This window comes from Labeo rohita, chromosome 16 (assembly GCF_022985175.1).
Source record: "Labeo rohita strain BAU-BD-2019 chromosome 16, IGBB_LRoh.1.0, whole genome shotgun sequence".
NCBI classification, from domain to species: Eukaryota; Metazoa; Chordata; class Actinopteri; order Cypriniformes; family Cyprinidae; genus Labeo; species Labeo rohita.
In genome coordinates, this window is record NC_066884.1 from 7160655 (window position 1) to 7177374 (window position 16720).

Genomic DNA, 16720 nt, shown 5'->3' on the forward strand with positions numbered 1-16720 from the left:
ATTTTAAAATGTGTCTCTTCAGAGCTTGCGTCAGCAGTTTTTTTTCCCCCCTCTTATGCTTCCAGTATCAAATCATGTCAGATTTTACACTGGACGCTTGATTAGAAGTCTTTAAATGACCTAACCCAGCCACAGGCTTCAACTCCCCCTGCATTTCTCTGCCACACAAACATTTGCTGACGAGGCATACATGCACTGATGGAATGTTCTGTCACTGTCGCCTCACATCTGAGCAAAGCTGTGATTCTCCACTGCACGTTCATTTGAATAAGCGACATGATTTGTGTTATGTCATGCAGATGTTTGTCTGAGGAACAGGCAGACGAACATAAAATTAGATCAAAGCCTATTAATAAAAACTTAAATTAAATTTTTAAATTTGGCCATAAGAAAGCACCTCAGAAGGTAACCTTTTGAAACAAACTTAACATCGTGAGCACACCTTTGATGCTTGGCAAGGTTTTGGAACTGAGCATCTGATGCGTGGGAAAAGGGATGTGGAGGTCAGTGACTGTGATTCGCAACTTGCCTTTTAGCAAATGCTTCTCCAAAGCAGCTTACAGCACTTTAAATGAGTCTCGGCCCATTTGACCCCAGAGAGTCACGACAGATATTGCTCCGATTGCTCTCGAGTCTATCATCATCAGTTTGCGACTGAAGTTCAGATAAGTGGTAGTTACAATAAGGTGTCATTTGTTAAAGGGGTCATCGGATGCTAAGTTCACTTTTTCATGTTGTTTGAACGTTAATGTGTATTGGCAGTGTATGTACAGCAGTATCTACCCTATAATGATAAAAATCCATGCAGTGTTTTTTAATTAATCTGTAAAAATAATATCCCCTTTTTCAAATCGAGCCGTTCTCAGATGCCTGTCGTTGTGGCGTCACACCAACAGAGGCCACTCCCAGTTGATTGACATGAGCAGTTGTCACAGTCCAGTAACTTTCCTTGTTTCGATGCCGAAGCAAGGATGTAAGTTAGACAAGAATATCTAAGATTGAGCGACTGAGGTGTTGTGTTGCTGGATGTAATAATGAACATAGTGGTCATCATGACATCTGAGCCGCTGAAGATGGAGTAGATTACATTTGTTTGTGAATGGAATGCGCCTCCCGATCTACATATATCCGTCTATGTTCGCGTGAATCATTCTTGATCCAGCTTCACTTACAGCAGAAGTGAGTATAAGGTTTTTTAATTAATCTTTGCAATCGCTTTTCTTAATAATGTGCTAGTTAGCCAGTTTAGTGGCTAAACGGGGCTAAAGTAAACAGGCTCGTCACTCCACAGAGAGAAGAGAGGGGCGGGGCGAGCAGAGCTCATTTGCATTTAAAGCAGCCTCGACCAGAATGGGATTATTTTTGCAGAGCTGATTTTGACAAGGTAAAAAGGGTGTTGTTTTACACAACCATTGAGAATTTTTAACCAAAGTATGTTATAGACTTTTCATTAAGTCCCTAAAGAATCATATCAACTTGTGGAAAATGGGCCACCCCATGTGTGGTTTAAAAGCCCCCCCTTACCACCTCAAACATTTATATTATTTTTAAACAAATTAAGCTACTTGTATGATTTCTTTTTTTTTTTTTTTTTACACAAAATCTGTTGCTCCATAAATGTTCAACAGTATATATTTTTCTGCAATAATACACTTTGGGCGCAGTGAAAAGCACATTTTCCCCTTTATTTATTTCTTATTAGCACATTTTTTTCCCTATTTTCCCTATTAATTCCCATTGCACCCTATTAATTTCTATATAAAAATAAATTTTACTGACCCTAAACATTTGAATGGCAGTGCAAATATTTAAATTTTTTATTATAAATGAAGAAAAAAAATGTACGACTCCTCAATGTCAGTGTATCTAGATTGACAGTCGCAGCTCATGGTGTTTCTGAAGCAGCGAGGTGTTTCTCTGACCGTCCTTCCAGCTGTGGATAGAGGAAGAGGAGTATCTCTCAGACAGCTGGAGATGTTTCACGTGGAGCAGGACGTGTGGGTGAGCAACAGTAACGGCAGGCTGTTTCCTGTAACCCCAGGAGCTTCTGCTGGAGACCAGCGCTCTTGATTCATTTTCTTGTTAGCATCACTGCATGCCTGAAACCACGCTTCAGGTCCTGTGAACAAAGACGCTGTTTTCAGTGCGTCTAATAAACCTAGGTAAATTCACTTGCATATAGATTTGAGAAGGATGATTTAAAGTTGCAAGCTAAAAATGGGCAAAAGTGCTGTATTTGGAGTTTAGAGATTGCAGTTATTTTTCCCCCTGAGGTCCACTTATAATGTTTTTTTTTTGTTTGTTTTTTTTCACCAAAACAGTCATAATTTATTTTCCACCCTCTCTCTTACTCTCAGAATTAAACTGGATGGTTTTTTGTTTCCTGTTTAGCGTTTCACGTATGAATTGATTAACGGGCTTTGCTGCACTCACAGATGGCTGCAGATTTAATGTGCAGTTCAACATAGTTTTTAATTGCTCCATCAGTTCTAACCAGCCGCATTGCAAGTTGGATTTCATTTTGACAGATTCACAAACCAAGAAAGTTTAGTTTCAATTTGTGTGCTTTTTGCCTGGAGAGAAAATTTTCGGTTTTAAAAGTTAAAGTTTGTTTTCAGTACAGTTAAGCAGCTTAAGAAGAATGTAATTCTTATGACATGGCTTCTTTATTAGCTCTGATCATGTCTTTTTCATGCACTTTTCATGTCCTGGCATCAGACCGAGAAGCTTCACGTGTCCATGGCACATGTCAGTGTCACATCATGAACAAAGCGTCCTTATGAACCCCACAATGTCCTCCAGCTGCACTGAAGCAACTCTCAATGATTTCTGACAGAGCTGCCCACTGCTGTGATGATAAAACATTTATATTTGTTGTTTTCTTTCTAGATGCTCTCGCCTCTGTTTCAACACAGCTCAATGCAACCTCAGTGACGATCCACCAGACTACTTGTTTGAAGAATACAGTGACTGAATTACAGGAATTAAAAGAAAGATAATTGGTAAAATAGATAAATAGATCCACTAACACTGGTGAAAATGTAGTTAGAAGTTTAGTAGTCCTGCTGCAAAAAAAAAAAAAAGAATAAATCATAATATATATATATACATATATATATATATATATATATATATATATATAAACAACGACTAGACAACTTTTTTTTTAATAAAAAATATATATGTAATAAAAATGTATATTCAATGATTATCTAATTAATTAGATTTAGACCACCTTACAACTTCAATTTTATGTATAAAATATTAATAATAATGTATTAAAAATCTAAATTTTCTATTTAATAAAAATGTTTTTAACATTAATAATTAAAATTAAAATAAATATATATTTTTTTAATTATATTTTAATGATTTAATAATATAAAAAATCTTCTAAAATATGAGCCTAATGTTTTGGCTTATAAACCCTCTAAATATGATTTATTTACTTGTTTGTTTGTTTGTTTAGTTAGTTATTTATGAGTATTTTTTTTTCTTTCTTTTTTACTTTACTTTTTTACTGACTTTATGCAACAAATGTTGTTGACTAATTATAAATTGTATTGAACCAGAAGCATTTTTATTTTTAAAAACATTTCACACTTCACCTTTAGCTTTTAACCTAGAATATGTGATTGCACAAGCAAATAAACATCTTTAGTCTCATTTAACAACATTTCACAAATCATTAAACATGAATAGACCTGTAATTTTTTTTATATGTATACAATTATATTCATTTATAAAAAAAAAACATATTGAATAAAATGCATATTTTTGTATATATATAAATGTGTGTATATATATAAATAATAATTATCTAAGTACATTTAGACATCTTTACAGCTCAATTTGTATGTATAATATAATAATAATAATAATTAAAAATAAAAATTATGTATTTAATAAAAATGTTTTTTTTAATCACATTTAAACAACTTTACAGCTCAAATGTTTTTTTATGAAATAATTATGATTTATTAAAAATAATTATTATATATTTACATTATATATTTAATGATTTAATAGTTATTTAAAAGTCCCTTAACTAAAATATGAACATGAGCTTAACATTTCGGTTTAATAAACCCTCTTTATTTATTTGTTTGTTTGTTTGTTTGTTTGTTTATTTACCAGAAACATTTTTATTTTCAAAACCATTTCACACTTTACCATTAACTTTTATTTAACCTAATATATTCCCTTAATGTGAGTGCACAAGCAAATAAATGTCTTTAGTCTTATTTAAGAACATTTCACAAATAATCTAATATAAATAGACCTGTAAGTTCATTTATACAGGTCTGAAATTAAAACATTTTGCATCTTAGTTTAAAGGAAATTTGTTTTCTGTAATCAGAAAGTCTCAATTATAGATAGCACTTATCACCTGCACTAAATGCTCCTACCGCCCTTTAAATGCTCTCTAATGAGTTTTATTCATCCTTCAAAGTCACTGATAATATTGATCTGAACCAGAAGTGCTTTAATAACGGTCCACACACAGTCTGCATCTCTAGTACGCCTGTGTTTAATAAACCAAGGTCAGCGCTGTCCGCTGTACACAGATGAGAAAATGAATCATAGATTAGGAAAGAATAAAATGCCAGGAGATGAGCTGAAAATCGAACGGCTTCGTCTCTAAACTCAGTGGCACTTCTTCAGGGACGCGGCTGGTAGTTAATTGTCTCTTATGTAACACGTGGGACCACGTGCTCGATGGCATTTAGATGTGTGAATACGTGGTGAATGTTCAATGCACGCTATGGATTTGATATAAATAGGTCATAATATGAGGAATCAATTTTTTTCTGTATCTTCTTAATTAAAAAAAGACCTTGATGTTCTGTGAAACTGAAAACTTAGCTGGAAAAATGGCTATTTCCACAGCTGCAACAGATGAATACTTATGAGCACATGACTAGTTTTTTATATGGAACCATTTTCTCTTCATGTTGTTTCAAAAATGTATGCATTTCCTTCTTTTGTGAAACAGAAATCTTTATTCTTTTGGCCATGTAATGGAAGTCAATGGGCACCAATGTTCTTCAAAGAAGAAAGAAAGTCATACATGTTCGGAACAACATGATGACACAATAAATGATGACACAATTTTTATTTTTGGCTGGACAGTCCCTTTAAACACTAACACAAAGAAGCAGACGCTAGCATCCAAACACAACAATTGTGAACACTTCTTGCATAAGCGTTATGTAACTAAAGATTGATGCAGAGAACCATTAAAGATGATAAGAAGAATGATTCACACAGATTGATATGATTACATCGATTATTCCGCAGTCTTTGCTGCTCAAGGTAGATGTCCGTGGATCCGGTGAAGCTTGATAAATGCTGTTCTGTTTCACCTTCAGCTCAGTAAGGCGTGCAGGCCTCGAGGCGGGCCGAGGAATCAGTGAACCCAGAATAGGCGAGAGATGGCGGAGCTGTCCTGACTTCCTGGTGGTTCACTGGAGCTCTCAGTGGCTGCTGTGGCGAATGGGAAGTGACATGAGACAACCACAGGCGCTGCTGGGCCATGCTGATGTGACAGAGCTCATTACAGGGCCTCGACGAGACTTTCCCGCCAGCTGCGGCATATATTTTTAGTCTATAAGGCCAAGCAAACTGCTGAGTGCCTCGGTAGATGGGCACAATTATGCAACCACTTCTATTTAGGGATTCTTCACATTGTAGTGTGTCATTAAGTGGAACTGTGAAAGAAACAGTTGTTTACTGCCACGCCCACTTTGATTGTGGTAGTCCCGCCCACCGTCTCACACCATTGGCTTAGCCAGAAGACGAGTCATAGGGGTGTGTGATATTGACAAAATCACACCCGAGATGATTGCTGAGTGTGTTTTTGTACTGGTAGCTTGACTGGTTTTAGGCCTGTAAATTAAGCAGCCAAATTTAGGCTGTTTATTAAAGTGAACCCCAGGTGTTAAGACTTGTATGGCTTAAAGTAGAAGTCCACTTCCAGAACAAGAATTGACAGATAATGTACTCACCCCTTGTCATCCAAGATGTTCATGTCTTTTTCTTCAGTCGTAAAGAAATTATGTTTCCCATCTCCTATCTCATGTTCTCCCGCAACTTCATAATTGTCCGATATTGCTGTTTTACCTTTTTTGTTAAGGGAGTTTGATCTTTTTTTGCATGTTCAGTTTCCAAAGACTCGGTCAGTACTTCTGCAGCTGTGTAGGGTGATTTTGAAATGATTTTTGAAGTTGAGGGAGAAAATATGATTGGAGTTATAACTGTCTTGAACCAGAATACACAGAGTTCAAGGAGAGCAAGACAAGACGAGCATTTAAGATGAAAAAGTATTTTAATTATATATTTTTAAATGAAAATAACTGATATCTTCCATTTAGGTGTGATTTCGGGTAGGGCTAGACCAGTTATCAGCACCAAAATTAAGCATTTTTATAGTTATTGGTATTGGTCATTTTCAAAACTGATTTGCCGATAAATAATTTAAAAGCATTTAAAGAATTTTTTATCAGAGCCCTTGTTATTCTTACTTTTAACATTAGTTTTCATTTTTACACCAGACATATCTGGTGTGATTAAGGTGTGATTTCAGGTAGGGCTAAACCGGTTGTCAGCGCTAATATTAAGCATTTTTATAGTTGTTGGTATCTGTCATTTTCAAAACTGATTTGCTGATAAATAATTTAAAAGCATTTAAAGAAAGTTTTTGTCAGAGCCCACCAGACATATCTTCCATTAAGGTGTGATTTCAGGTAGGGCTAGACCAGTTATCAGCACCGATATTAAGCATTTTTCTAGTTATCGGTATCTGTTATTTTCAAAACTGATTTCCCGATAAATAATTTAAAAGCATTTAAAGAATTTTTTATCAGAGCCCTTGTTATTCTTACTTTTGACATTTGTTTTTCATTTTTACACCAGACATGTCTTCAATTTAGGTCTGATTTTGAGTAGGGGTCGACGGATTATCGACACCAATATTAAGCATTTTCATGGTTACTGGTATCGGTCATTTTCAAAACACATTTGCAGATATACAGTATAATTTAAAAGCGTTTAAAGAAGGTTTTTTCTGAGCCATTGTTATTTTTATTTTTGTTGATTTTCATTTTTACACCAGACGTATCTTCCATTTAGGTGTGATTTCGAGTAGGGGTTGAGCGATTATCGGCACCGATAAAGCATTTTTATGGTTATCGGTTATAGTCATTTTCAAGACTGATTTGCCCATAAAATAATTTAAAAGCATTTAAAAAAGTTTTTGTCTATCCCTTGTTATCCTTAATTTTGATATTAATTTTAACGTTTACACCAGACATATATATCTGTTCAAAATATTGGTTATCAATCTACTTGATCTGTAATAATCAGTATCAGCCCTGAAAAATACATATCAGTCAACCCCTAAGTTTGAGCCATGGCCATGCTAGTAGTTTATCATATTGTGATCAGTTTTACAGTAGGACTTCCAGCTTACTGTGACTAACAATACAGCTGTTTGGCAACTGATCATTGGCTGTAGTGTGTGTGTGAAAGCCCCGTGTTTGTAGAAATCACACAGCCAACAGAAAGCCACTCACCCTTGTCAGAGGACATGTCAGATGTTTTAAATCAAACTTGTGCTTCAGCCATCACTTGGTTACATAATACATAACGGCTGCTTTTAGGTTGAGGAGCCCGAGGACAGTTGAGCAGCTGTAATTATCATGAAAGGTCATTGAGCGCTGTAGAGCACACATCCTTTTGGACCGCAGATTGAATTGGCCAAGAGCAGCCCAAAGGAAGAATGAGTTAAGGGTCATTCACAGTGAGTGTTTGCTTTTTTTTTTTTTTTAATCAATGGAAGTTGTCAAGACACTGTGTTGTTGGTTGTAGTGAACATTTCATCCATTGGATGTTGTAACGTCATTGGTGGGCTTCACAAATAACCATTGCAATTGACCATCTGACCTTTAGAAACCGGTTGAGCCGTGGTTTGTTGGTGTTGTGCAAGATTTTACCTCCCTTGAACCCCTTTGACTGAAAAAAATTACTGCTTGATTACAAATCCCATAATATCACTTCAGTGTTATTTTAATATTATTTATATTGTGGTATTTATATATAATTTTTTTTTATTTGCTTTTATTTTTATATTTTCAGTTTTAAATTGTTTAGTAAATGAATTCTGTAACTGTCATTTTTATTAGTTGTTTGAATAATAAAATATTTCTATTTAGCTTTATTATTTCATTTTTACTGAAACTAATTTCAGTTACAGTAGTTGACGCAACACTTCAGATTTTTTTTTTTTTTTATTTTTAAGTTTAAGGTGTTAATCTAATATTTCTACAATTATTTCAACTTGATTATACTTGTCTTCATTTTTAATAAAAAATGTGATTATTTACTTATTTATTTCATTGTTAAATATTTATTTATCATAAGCTCATACCTGGCTTTACAATTAATTAAAAAATACTTATTTAATTCACATTTTGAAAAGTTGCTTATTTAATATTTAATTGCCTTTTTGTAAAAAAAAAGTCTGAAAAGTATTTTATCGTTACATTTAACAAAGTACATTCAAATCTATTTAAATTAAATAAATAATTTTTTTTTAATTAATTTTAAATAATTTAATTTTAAATGTGAATTAATACCTACATTTTTCTAAATAAATAAAGTGTTTGTTTATTTATCTATCTATCTATCTATCTTAAGCTCGTACCTGGCTTTACAATTAATGAAAAACTACTTAAATTCACAGAGATATATATTTAGACAGAAATATATATTTAAAACTACTTAATTCAGTCTGAAAAGTGATTTATTGTTACATTTAACAAAGTATATTAAAATAAAGATAAATTAAATAAATGCATTTAAAAAAAAATGAAATGAAAATGTTTTTTAATAATTTGTTGCTAATAACAACAATGAACCACTTTATATATGTTGTCTCAAATGTAAATATGGCAATTAATGTTAAAATAATAATAGTTAAATGTTATGTTATGTAGCCAAAAATATAAAATAAATAGTTGTATTTAATTTTATTAGTTTTATTAGTGGATCACTTTTATTATATATTTATGATGCTTTTTTTGGTACTTTTTTGGCTTTGGTATAGCCCTTGGAAACTACATGTTTATGTGTAATTTCATTTTTTGTTTCATGAAAGTTTGAAATGACCTAAAAGTGAGTAAATCATGACACAGTGCTCATTTTCAAATGAACTCTTCCTTTAATGCTTAATAACGTCTCTGACATTTGGACTTTAAGTATCACTGATGCAGCAGGTGCTTCATTAACCTCATGAGTCACATCATTACTAAAAACACCTTCAGTATGTTCTCCCAAAAACAAGCGCTCCTGCTTTCAGCTCCCCAACATGCTTTTCCAAACCCTGATGCTACCTGTACAGGAACCCACTGGCCTTCTCAGACTATTAATTAGCAGTTGACAGTTCATTGATTCCCACTAATGAAGATCCACGGCTTGTTTCCACTGTGCCTCAGTCAGGAATAGTGTGAAGTCTCAGCGTCACATGACCAGCTGAGAAACCGAGAGGAAATCCATAAGTGTGATGTCTTCATACGAGCTGCACACGATTGTGATATTCACCAACACCTCGCTCCATAGGCTCTTTCATCACTAATATATACAGATGCACATTTCCTATAGATGTCACGAGGATGTGAACCTTCCACGAATTGCCGCTGGACATGAGCTGTCTTTAATGTCAGCTGTGTGAAGCGATTTCTGAGCCAGATTCTTGCTGAGTTGTGTCTTAGCAGGCTGTTGTTCAGAGAGAGAGAGATTGAAAATGAATGGAGAGAGAGAGAGTAAGAGATCAGTCTTTTTTACGCTAGCTCACTGTTTTCACCCCAAGGCGAAAACCCTCCATCTGGGTCAGTTGCAGTGGCCGAGATGGTTTTTGATGTGTGAGAAATAATTTAGCACCTACAGTGCACACGTTGTTCTCTAGCTTCATATATGAAACATTCAACATGACGTGGGAAAAAAAAGTGTGATTATTCTCCTTGACTGCTAGTCGCTAATAATGCATATCACAGGTCTGACTCAATAGAAACACCATGTCAGCCCTCTCTGTTCTGAGGTTTAACTAATGTTATAATAATATGTCTTATTTATTTGTCACTTTGAAAAGTGATTTATTCATGTATTATATGCTACATTTCACTGCATTATTAAATGTCAATTAAAGAGATTCAAAACTAAATCTGTTTTGCAATTAATTAAAAACTACTTATTTAAGTCACATTTTGAAAATTATTATATATATATATATATATATATATATATATATATTTCAAATTATTCAGTCTGAAAAGTGATTTATTGTTACATTTAACAAAATAAATTAAAATAAGTAAGTACATTTTAAATGTGAATTAAATAGCTGTACCTACTTATTTTTTTTTTCAAAAAAATAACATGATTATTTATTTATTTATTTATTTATTTATTTATTTATTTATTTAATAAATATTTATTTCAAGCTCATGGCTTTAGAATTAATTAAAAACTACTTTTTAAATTCACATTTTTCACTAATTTAATATTTAATTGCCTTTTTAGACAATATATATTTAAAACTATTTAATTCTGCCTGAAAAGTGATTTAGTGTTGCAAGTACATTAAAATAAATTTAAATTAAATAAATAAGTGCATTTTAAATAGTACAGTTTAAATGTGAATTAAATTGTTGTACCTACTTCTTTTTAATAAATAAAGTGATTATTATTTTTTCTTTCTTTCTTTCTTTCATATTTCTTTATCTTAATGTCATGCCTGGTTTTACAATTAATTAAAAACTACTTATTTAATTCATATTTTGAAAAGTCACTTATTTAATATTTAATTGCCTTTTTAGAAAAAAAAATATATATATATATATATATATATATATATATATTTATATATTTTTTTTTATATATATATATATATATATATATATATTTATATTTTTTTTTTTATATATATATATATATATATATATATATATATAAAGTGAAAAGTGATTTAGTGCTACATTTAACAAAGTACATTAAAATAAATTTCAGTGAAATAATTAAATAGTTGTACCTACTTCTTTTTAAATAAATAAAGTGAATATTTTTATATGTATTTATTTCAAGCTCATACCTGGCTTTAAAATCAATTAAAAACTGCTTATTTAATTCACATTTTGAAAAGTCACTTATTTAACATTTAACTGCTGTTTTAGATAAAATATATATTTAAAACTATTTAATCCAGTCTGAAAAGTGATTTAATGCTACCTTTTACAAAGTACATTAAAATAAATTTAAATTAAATAAGTGCATTTTAAATGTGAATTAAATACTTGTAACTACTACTTGTTAATAAATAAAGTGATTATTTATTTATGTATTTATTTAGTTAGTTAGTTAGTTAGTTAGTTATTCTTTATTTCAAGGTCATACCTGGCTTTAAAATCAAATAAAAACTACTTATTTAATTCACATTTTGATTTAATATTAATATAACAAAGCACATTAAAAATAATATAAATTAAATAAATAAATAAGTGCACTATAAATTGGAATTAAATAGTTGTACCTACTTCTTTTTTAATAAATAAAGTGAGTTTATTTATTTATTTATTTAATACATATTTATTTATTTATTTATTTATTTATTTCAAGATCATACCTGGCTGTACAATGAATTAAAACTGCTTATTTAATTCACATTTTAAAAAATGACTTGTATAAACGTTACTTCTTTTTTAACAAATAAAGTTATTTATTTATTTATTTATTTAATAAATATTTATTTATCTCAAGCTCATACCTAGCTTATGAAAAATTTCAGTCCTGACTACCTTAAATCTAGAGTTTCAGATAAAATCCATTGATGGATACTAATCACATCAAAATGTAATCATTAATTAACAGATCACTTGCTTTCTTGTCTGGGTTTTGGTGCATTTGTGCTCTTTCATCTCCTGTCTTTGCATGCTTGTTTTTGTCCTCTGCTCAAGCCTGTTTTTCACCCCCCTGCTGGTCGGTTGGTCCCCAGTCGTCTTTAATGAGAAGAGCCAGTCAGCTTTAGCTGCAGTCGATACTTCACCTAGACACAGGATAAGAGAGGGATGCCTCCGACAGCAACGCACAGCTATCAGCCTCATAGTGAGGGCAAGAAAAGACCAAATTTCAATTTACCGCCTGTGAAAATGTAATCTTCTCATACTGGGAACTTGAAAGGGGTTGGTGGACTTTCTGCCGGAGGACAACGCCAGTCACAATAACACATGACTATAGAAAACCAAAAACAGGTCTACACATATGAAGCACTTAACTCTACATTATCAACATGCCTTATTCATCCTATTTTTTGCTTTCAAAATATGTTTTATTTCTTAGTTATTATGCATTTGGCAGATGCTTTTATCTCAAAGTGACTTACATTGCATTCAAAGGTACATATTTTGTCAGTCCTTCCCATGACCTTGGCATTGCTAGCACCAAAATATTTATCTGCATACTGCTTATTTTTACTAAAACGTTGTATATGTAAAATACCATATAAAAATGACCAGGAATACTTTTGAGTGATGTAAACAAATTACTGAACTGATTAATTGGAACAGACAATTTGAGCTAATTTATGCTGGCAAATTAAAATTGCGTAATTGCGTTCAGAGGTGCCATTAAATCATTTCTGTCTTAATGTTCATGATTCGTTAGACAATTATTGAATGTCATAGTATAATAATCATAATCATAATGCATGTACGTGCTTGGCCAGGGCGCTATGCATTACCGTTGACTGTTTGCAGTCAGCTTTGGTAAAACAAAATTTCGTTATGTCTTTCTCCTGTGTCGATTTCATCATTGTCATTGGCTTGACACTATTAGTTGTGAGTCCCATGTGAATTGTGTTGTGGGTTTTGTTTTTTTGCTTCAGTCTGGTAGGGTTTATTTTTGGCTCCAGACCACTGACAGCATCCTGCCATAAATATAAGTCGGCATTATTTGTATTCTGCACCACAGTTGGTAAGCCATCTCAGAGCAGGTCTATTTTTCAACCCCAGCCTAGAAATATCATCCTGTGCCACCCACAGCAAACAGGACAGAATACAGATGTGCCCGAATGGCCCATTTATTATTCAGATCTATCTGTAGAGTTTCATATAGGCCACTTTCCATGAGTACGGCACACTTTGGTATCCCTTTGCTTTTTTAAGCTGTAGAGTCACAAATCCCCTTTTTTATGAGAATGATTGAGATGAAAACAGCAGTAAAAATTGCTTTATATCATTGCTTTATATTATTTTGGCATATATCATGTTACAGCCTTCTGGTTACCTTCCGGTAGCTAACTACGGTTCAAGGAAAACGCATATTGTTTTTTATTCTGGTGGTTTTTAGCTCCACTGTATGTTTAAAAATGCTGTAGCTGTAATGTGTTGATGGTTCTGTGCTGTCAGGGGTATTTGTAAACACCTGAAATGATTTGTTTTGTGTTTTTGAGATCTGGGTCACTATTAGCCCCAGGTATTAAGCCATCAACAGCAAGAATGTTTATTGTGCTGTGGCATTTATGTGTGTATGTGACATTTCCACTTTCACAACCCATATATGTTGAATGTTTGTGACACATTGAAGAATTATGCGGTCAGATTTACCATCAGTGAATTGTCGCAACAAAATTCAGTCATTTTGATAGCTAGGAATCCATGCAATTGGGAATTACATTCAATTTGGGAATACTCACCCCCTTGTCATCCAAGATGTTCATGTCTTTCTGTCTTCAGTCGTAAAGAAATTATGGTTTTTGAGGAAAACATTTCAGGATTTTTCTGCATATAATGGACTTTATTGGTGCCCCGAATTTGAACTTCCAAAATGCAGTTTAAATGCAGCTTCAAAGGGCTCTAAATGATCCCAGGCGAGGAAGAAGGGTCTTATCTAGTGAAACGATCATCATTGTTTTCAAAAAATAAAAATTTGTATACTTTTTAAGCACAAAAGCTTGTGTAGCACAGGCTCTGGTATGCGCGTCCACAGGTCGTTCTTGAACGATTCGTTCAATTTTGAACTAATCTTTAATGTGACTTGGGAAGAATGAGTCATCTCGGGGAGTGATTCGTTCAGTCGCGCATGTGCAACATCCTATTAGGTTCTGTACTGAAATTAGTTCACCTGTTTCGAGTATTCGGGGGTTTCGAGTCGTTCGTTCATCTTATGGGGCTGTCACGTGAAGCCGATTTTGCTAAAATGAATGAAATGACTCAAAAAAAGATTCGTTCATTTTGCTGAACGAGACTCAAAGGTTCATTGTCTGTGTACTCCGGCTCAAAAAGGTAGAGTATAGAGTATTTTCTCCTACAACTTCAGAATCGTCCGACATCGTTGTACCTTTTTGTTTGTAAACAGCGTTTGACTTACTTGCACTTTCTTAGTCTTTGCACGTTCTCTTTGTAAACACTGGGTCTGTGGTTCCACCTACATTCATTTTGGATTTTGGATTGTGACCATTATTTATTCTGCCGTCATACAGCTAACCTTATAGACTTAAAGCCTAATAAGCTGCCTATGTAGACAGCATTTTAAAGTATCATAGGGTGTGCTCATTTTGCAGTGAGTATTCCAAATCATAGGCTGCAATTTATTTTGTACATTTTAAGGCATGCATATTTCACAGAGAAGGCATTTCCATTCACTTGCTCAGTGAATAAAAAAATCCAAGCTGGTGTACAGAATGAAATAAATGTAAATTATAAATGTGCTTAATTGTTTCAGTACTAAAAAGTATTGACACTGAACTTTAAAAAATTACCATTTTACTCATATATTTGTGTGTTTTATGTTTTTATAACAACTTAGAATATTTTACCCTTTGCTTGGCAACATGGCAACTTTCAGAAATCACTAATTTCACTATTTGTATGACCTGTATTGTGCTCCAAGTAAATCACTTCTGTGGTTGTGTCTCATTTAGGATGCTGTCTTAGAAGTCAGTTGCCTTTTAGTCTCAGACGTCACGCCCAACATTCAAAAAACATTCGAACTTTCAGTCGTCATCTGATTGGTCGAATTCTATAGGAATTTCGGGAGACGTGCATGTTGCGTTCTTTAATCGCTCCACTTGGAAACAAAGCCATTGTGATGACAAAATCCCTCATGGAAGAAGAAAGCCATCATGTTAGCAAGTGTGACAATGATAGGCTATCAGAATCAACTAAACACTGAATTTTCAAAGGTTTGTGAAGTTAAGACTCTGCACCATTGTTGCAGTTGCACAACTAAGAGTAAAGGAGTAGCTCACTTCCAGAATAACAATGTACAGATAATGTACATTTCAGGGTTTCTCTCCATATAATGGACTACTATCCCCTGAGTTTGAGCTTACGAAATGTAGTTTAAATGCAGCTTCAAAGGGCTCTAAATGATCCCAGCCAGGGAAGAAGGGTCTTATCTAGCAAAACGATCTGTATTTTCTAAAAAAAAAAAAATAATTTATATACTTTTTAACCTCAAATGCTCGTCTTGTCTAGCTCTGGATTTTCAAAAGTTTATGAAGTTAACGGCATGGACTTTGCACCACTGTTGCATTTGCACAACGTTCTTGAATTAGTGATTTTTTTTTTTTTTTAGTTGCGCACTGGTCTGTTTCTGAGAAACACTGATATTTAAAATCACCAAAACAAACATGCCCCTACCCAAAAAGCATCACACCCCTATCTTGATAGCTCCACCCCCCGAACACAAAAATGCTACACAACACAGGCAATTTCCCCATCATAAGTTGACACGCCACTTATTGGTGGTAGGCTAGAAGTGTGTTTAATGCTTGGTCTGTTTTTCAAACATCTCTAAGTGCACCTTTAAAGAGATAATTCACCCCAAAATGAAAATTCTGTCATTAATTACTCACCCACATGTCATTCCAAACCTGTAAGACACTTTGTTTATCTTTGGAAAACAAATTAAGATATTTTTGATAAAATCCGAGAGCTTTCTGACCCTGCAATGCAACTGACACGTTCAAGGCCCAGAAAGGTAGTAAGGACACTGATAAAATAGTCCATGTGACATCAGTGTTTCAGCCGTATTGTTATGAAGCTGACATGAAAGAAGAAATTGTTGAATCAAGTTGTAGTTTTTGTTTTCTTTGTGCACAAAAAGTATCATAGCTTCATAAACTTATGGTGTGTTCACACCAGACGCGACTTGAATAAATCGCGCTATTCGCGTAGTTGGGCGCTTGAACATTTTGAGTTTACTCGCTTCATTCGCACGTGAAGTTCACTTCACAACTGACGCGAATTTGCGAATTTGTCTTCTGCCGGGCTGACATGGATTTTGTTAAGAGGGTAGCTGCGCTTTATGTGCTATGGAAGGCTGAAAAACGGCGTAGACTCGTTCAGCGCCGTGTCTGGGTCCATCAGATCAGTCCATCTATATGTATGTAGCTCAAAAGAGCGTTTTTTACAACTTACCAGATTGTCCGACCTCCTCACTCGCTTTCTTCCAAGATCCTTTTTATTCCTGTTGCCATAAAAGTACGAAGATGTATCGTAAAGCTCCGGGTATCCTCCGCTCGCTACGTCGTAATCACATCACTACTAGAGCAAGCTCCTGATTGGTTAATGTGGCGTGAATATTCACCAAAGTTCAGATTTTTCAACTTCAACGTCAAACGCCCGAAACGCTCAATTTGCGCCAAGTCATTTGCATTCAATGCAAA

The 16720-nt window shown here is 33.6% G+C and overlaps 1 protein-coding gene across 1 annotated transcript in view; it reads left to right on the forward strand.

Annotated features, from left to right (window-relative positions):
* oxr1a (oxidation resistance 1a) overlaps nucleotides 1-16720 on the forward strand; it is a 195150-nt gene that overhangs the window by 29101 nt on the left and 149329 nt on the right. The gene's annotated exons all lie outside the window — the stretch shown is intronic.